Consider the following 6,624-nt stretch of genomic DNA (forward strand, 5'->3'; position numbering starts at 1 on the left):
TGTGCTAAATTGCTTGATCATATGTATTGCTAGATGCAGGGCACTAAACCACTATTTAAAATGAATTGGCGAAGTGGGAGCCAGAACCTGCTCGGTGAATTATGTAATGTGGCAGGTTTTCCACACCTAGGTTCTGCAAATAGATTACTTCCAAGCAGTTTGTTTGACTAAATTGCCACAAGAGCAAACTGAAGAGAATATTTGAGGCAGTTTTCCCAACTGATTTCCATTTCAGAATTTGCAGCTCCACAGAAAACCATCAACATGAAATAAATATTCTGAATACTTGGGAATTTCCCAGATATAAATGTATTTCTTTGTGATCATCTATCAGTTGCCTATGGTTTGCTTCAGAAGTAAATCATTTTAAAACCTACAGAAGCACTTTTCCATAACCTGACTTGGCCTCTATTATGGCAGTCCACCAAAGAATGCTAGAGTTTCTTGTACTATTGGAAAGAAATTCATGAGTTTCCTTCATCTACAACTAGTCTATGATAGGAAACCTGAGGATGCTCTTAGTGTGAGCTTCAGTAGAATTGTTGTTTTGCATTATGTTGCTTTAAATGCACCAGGATGTTTTAAATAAAATCCTCTGGTTTTAATGGATGATATGTTTTCCTAGAACACCTCCCTGTCTTGGTTTTCATAAGCCACAAGTGCACTGTAAACATTTGATGGATTGCTTTCTTGGGAAAAGAAAGTCAAAATCCTGCTACAGTAGGGACAAGTCTTGCAGAAAAAGAAACTCGGCACTTGGAAAAGACTGAAGATTATTAAACCCACCCTCCTCAAGAATTCCAAAATAATTATAATGATGTCTATCACTATTTTTCCTTGTATAACCATTAAAAATATTAACTTACTGGAGGGTCATAGGCAATTAATATAACTTATAGAGGGTGTGAATTTTGAGTTTCACCACCAACCAAATGTTCAAAAGAAATAGGCACTGCTGGGATTTTGAAAGGAAAATGGAAAACACAAATCCTCAAAGCATGGAGGTGTGTATAGCTCAGTGCTGTAAACCATGTCACAGTGTCACTGGCTGTGGCGTGGTCAGAGAGATAGTCCAGGGTCACACAGCCCAACGTGGAGAAAGAAATGGAATAATGACTGTGTGTATACATGCTGTAGTGGAAGGGAAATTTGCCATGTTAGCATAGATGAATGAGGAATTAGGCAAAGTCTCCAGCAGCCGTCCAGGTAGAAGGTGATAATCCTCAGTGGTGGATGATCTCAATGATTCCAGTGCCTGCCGAACTAGAATTATGAATGCGAGCTCCCTCTCCTTTCGTGCCATGCTCTTCCCAGATACTCCTACGGCCCAGGAGTATCACAGAGTTCCCCGTTTGGGAAAGGATACCAGTGGATTACAGTATACGCACTGATGTAATTTCCTGTATCAACACCCGGCTAAGTGTCCCAAATGGCTCTGGGGCCTAAAGTGGCAGCAAGTCCTTGAAGTCATTATTGGCAGGGGGAAGCAAGGTTTTAGTACTTCAGGAAATTAAAATTATAGTGATAACTGTCTCTCCAGTATGGTTGCACACACTTCCTAAATACAGTTTCTTATCTTTAGGCTGGGATTATCTCAGTTCAGGGAGGCCATGCCCATTAACTAGAGCTACTGGGCAGTTTTTCTAGTAGCTACATGACTCATCAGGACAACAAATTATTAAGGACTCTTTTTAGATAGGATGTTTTTAAGGGGACTGGCTGATAAGACAGCTTTTTGGTTTCTCCACAGGAAAACATCTGGATGGACCATCATTAAATTCAGAGAACACATTTTGGGCAATTGTAAATATAGAACATGTGTGGTACTTGATACTCTCTTTGGAAAGCATGGATGGATGTCTCTCAAGTCATTTTCATACACCATAGTAGGAGATATAAATTAAAAATTCTCAACAAAATTCCATTTAAAAAATATAAAGTTTGGGGGAGTTTAAGGGAAAGCAACAAATATAATTTTTTTAAACAAATCACCTTCATTGTTTTTCCCTGTGGATATCCATATCCATAAAGTATCATATCAGACAAGTGACTTTCTTATAGCAAACATATTTTAGTTACAGAAGTTTAAGTACTGCTTTTGGATCAATCAGGAGGTAAGGCCTCCCTTAAGAGCAATCCAGAGAAGCTGGGGTTAATGAGGAATATTTGCACATGTGTAGATCTGAGCCTCTAGATTACTTGAAGCCAAGACATGACAAGACTCTGACTGGCAATCAGGAGACAGGTCTTCCACAGGTTAAGATTCTCTGTCCAGTTTAAAAATGAAACATTAAATGAAAACTTCAAACTGATTAAGCTAAGAAGTTATAGATTCAACCCCCTTAAATGTATCTGTAAAAGCCCCAAAATAGAAAGGTGATCTCAATAAGAGTGACCCCAAAGAAATCTCAGACATGAGTCAACCACTGAGTATCTAGAAGCTCATAAATGTCAATTGGACGACATTTGGAATCCAAAGTTTTGAAAAATGACATCAGGTCGTTAGTAGTACACTATGGAATCTGACTGTCCCAAATATATAACTTATGGCCTCACCCTCCCCTTTCCCTTCCAAATGACTGCAATTCCCCATGAGCATCTGTTTCTTATGTCCATTAATAAGCCTTAAGGGCAGACAGTCTGAATTCCAGGCACTGGTTTGCATTCAGTGGCTTCTTACTGGCCAACTCTGTCTATAGCGGTTTCAGCCTCAGTCACAGCAGGGTTCATTCACAGGTGTTTCAGAGCAGAAGGTGGCAAATATGGTAGTCTTCATCAGTTCAGGCTGCTATAAAAAAGTACCATACAATGGGTGGCTTGTAAACAACAGAAACTTATTTCTCACAGTTCTCAAGGCTGGAAGTTACAGATCAGGGTACCAGTGAGGGTGGGTTCTAGTGAGGGCAGTCTTCAGGGTTGCAAACTACCAACTTCTGGTAAGATCCTTCTATGATGGAAAGAGAGCTAAGGAGCTCTCTGGGATCTCTTGTATTAGGGCACTAATCCCATTCATGAGGTCTCCATTCTCATGACTTAATCACCTCCCAAAGGCCCACCTCCTAATACCATCACATTGCAGGTTAGGATTTCAGCATAAGAATTTGGGGAGAGAATAGAAACATTCAGTCCATTGCAAAGGTCCACAAAGGGAATTTGTCACAATTTTTTAAATTATTACAAATTTATATTAATATACTTCAAATGCTATTGGAATCTAATATTAACTATTTATTCCATCATACTATTTAATGAATAAATATTCATTTATAGTGCTCAGGAGAACCACTGTCTGATTCTCCTGAGCACTATAAATAGTACTGCCAAGGAATAATAAAATATTTGAAAGTGAAAAAATAAAACTATTGCAATATAAACATTCCAGTAGTAGACAGAAACAGTTTCTTTTTTTTTAATTTTGGTGGCATTAATCTACAATTACATGAGGAACATTATGTTTACTAGACTCCCCCCTTCACTAAGTCCCCCCCCACAACCCCCATTACAGTCACTGTCCATCAGCATAGTAAGATGCTGTAGAATCACTACTTGTCTTTTCTGTGTTGCACAGCCCTCCCCGTGCCCTCCCCCCACATTATACAAGTTAATCGTAATACCCCCTTTCTCCCCCCCACAACCCCTTATCCCTCCCTTCCCACCCGTCCTTCCCAGTCCCTTTCCCTTTGGTAACTGTTAGTCCATTCTTGGGTTCTGTGAGTCTGCTGCTGTTTTGTTCCTTCAGTTTTTTCTTTGTTCTTATATTCCACATATGAGTGAAATCATTTGATACTTGTCTTTCTACACCTGGCTTATTTCACTGAGCATAATACCCTCCAGCTCCATCCATGTTGTTGCAAATGGTAGGATTTGTTTTCTTCTTATGGCTGAATAATATTCCATTGTGTATATGTACCACATCTTCTTTATCCATTCATCTACTGATGGACACTTAGGTTGCTTCCATTTCTTGGCTATTGTAAATAGTGCTGCGATAAACATAGGGGTGCATCTGTCTTTTCCAAACTGGGCTGCTGTACTCTTAGGGTAAATTCTGAGAAGTGGAATTCCTGGGTCAAATGGAATTTCTATTTTGAGCTTTTTGAGGAACCTCCATACTGCTTTCCACAATGGTTGAACTAATTCACATTCCCACCAGCAGTGTAGGAGGGTTCCCCTTTCTCCACAACCTCGCCAACATTTGTTGTTGTTTGTCTTTTGGATGGTGGCCATCCTTACTGGTGTGAGGTTATATCTCATTGTGGTTTTAATTTTCATTTCTCTCATGACTAGCAGTGTGGAGCATCTTTTTATGTGTCTGTTGGCCATCTGAATTTCTTCTTTGGAGAACTGTCTATTCAGCTTCTCTGCCCGTTTTTTAATTGGATTATTTGCTTTTTGTTTGCTGAGGTGTGTGAGCTCTTTACATATTTTGGATGTCAGCCCTTTATCGGATCTGTCATTTATGAATATATTCTCCCATACCATAGGATGCCTTTTTGTTCTGTTGATGGTGTCCTTTGCTGTACAGAAGATTTTTAGTTTGATATAGTCCCACTTGTTCATTTTTGCTTTTGTTTCCCTTGCTCGGGGAGATATGTTTATGAAGAAGTCACTCATGTTTTATCCAAGAGATTTTTGCCTATGTTTTTTTCCAAGAGTTTTATGGTTTCATGACTTAACATTCAGGACTTTGATCCATTTCGAATTTACTTTTGTGTATGGCATTAGACAATGATCCAGTTTCATTCTTTTACGTGTAGCTGTCCAGTTTTGCCAACACCAGCTGTTGAAGAGGCTGTCATTTCCCCATTGTATGTCCATGGCTCCTTTACTTATATTAATTGACCATATATGTTTGGGTTAATGTCTAGAATCTCTATTCTGTTCCACTGGTCTGTGGGTCTGTTCTTGTGCCAGTACCAAATTGTCTTGATTACCGTGGCTTTGTAGTAGAGCTTGAAGTTGGGGAGTGAGATCCCCCCCACTTTATTCTTCCTTCTCAGGATTGCTTTGGATATTCGGAGTCTTTGGTGGTTCCAACAGTTTCTTTTTTAAAAAATAATGGTTAGTTGTCTCTTTAAGGAACAAAGCATTGAATCCAAGGTTTTTTCTCCCAATTGTTTAGTGATGACACCTTGTTGTCTGTACAGGCATATAAGTGTCTCAAATGCAAGGAGGAATATTTGGCCAAATTCCCGTGAAATTTACTTGTTCTTTTCAAAACATCTCTGTGCTACAGAATACATGACTTAGCTCATTTATAAGCCAGTTATACTCTTCTTTATAATCCCAGGAGAACATTTTGTCTTTACAGGGCTACCTAAAGGAGCTTCATTCTTCATAAGGCTGTTGGAAATTTAATGAAGAGTTATACACACTACAAAAAACATGCTTGCCTATTATTTATAGTTTAAATTCAGGAACTATTGAGTCTATTACATGCTCTGACCATTCAGGTGATTAGGTTAAAATATTTATGGAATGCAATTACTACTCTGTCTCATCAGGTCTGAAGAATCATATGAATTTATGTGAATATGTAACTAAATAACTCAGTAAATTAAAATTGCCTTTTAGTGCTTCTTTATTAAAGTAATACATTTGAGTACTATTGTTATCTATCTAGCATGAGCCAATACTTTTTATTCTAATTGTGGTTTAATTACTAAATCTGATCGTACTGTACATAAATACAACCAACCAAAATTGAGATCACCCTTGCTTCAGGTTTCTGGCCTGAATTATCTTGGTATGTAATGATGAACTCCTCATCAATTAGGCCAGAAATTTTACTTGAGTAGCAGAAACATAAATTTTCAATTAATATGATCTTGGGGAAGTTTCTTCACATTTTTGGTTTTCATTTTTAAATATAAAAAGCGTGATTTGGAGAACTTCTGTGCTTCCTAAGTGGAGAGCATTCTGTCCCAGAAATACTCAAGTTACATCACAAGTTTTTCACATTTTAATCTTTATATGCATCCCAGCCACAGTAAGTCATACTATCTGCATATATGCACTAATTTTCCAAATGGATTCAGATGCATGTTTAATTTTACAATGTCACTAAAGTCATAAAATTGTCCATATCTTTACCAAAAGAATAATTGTTATTTTGTGGAGTCCTGGAAAAATATGTATGCTAAAAATATAGAACTTCATACTCGGAGAAGTTGGGAAGCACTAAGCTAGATAGTTTCTAAAGTCCTTTCCAGCTTTATAATACTGTTTCTCTAGAGTTAGAAAAGTCTAACACTTCTTCATTCTTTCTTTCCTTTCTCCCTTGTTCTCTACCTCCCTCTATCTCTCTTTCCATAAAAAAAAAAGATTATGTCAATTTATAATGAATAAGTATACTCTCTAATTGGATTTCCAAACTAATCAGAAAATAGGAGTTCTGGAAAAATGTCTATGGTTCTTTAAATAACAGATCAACATATCACAGATGTCACATAAATGGAAAATCCAAACAAAGAAAATTAAATTTGAGTGCCAAGTTGAATGAAAGAAAATCCAACGAAGAGACCATAACACTATAAATGAATATTTGATGAACCAAGATTTTTTTCTATAAACCTGGCCCATTTTATTGAAAAGGGAAGTGTGTCAGGAAAAGGAATAGCTAAA

The sequence above is a fragment of the Manis pentadactyla genome, chromosome 1 (genome assembly GCF_030020395.1).
Source record: "Manis pentadactyla isolate mManPen7 chromosome 1, mManPen7.hap1, whole genome shotgun sequence".
Lineage (NCBI taxonomy): Eukaryota > Metazoa > Chordata > Mammalia > Pholidota > Manidae > Manis > Manis pentadactyla.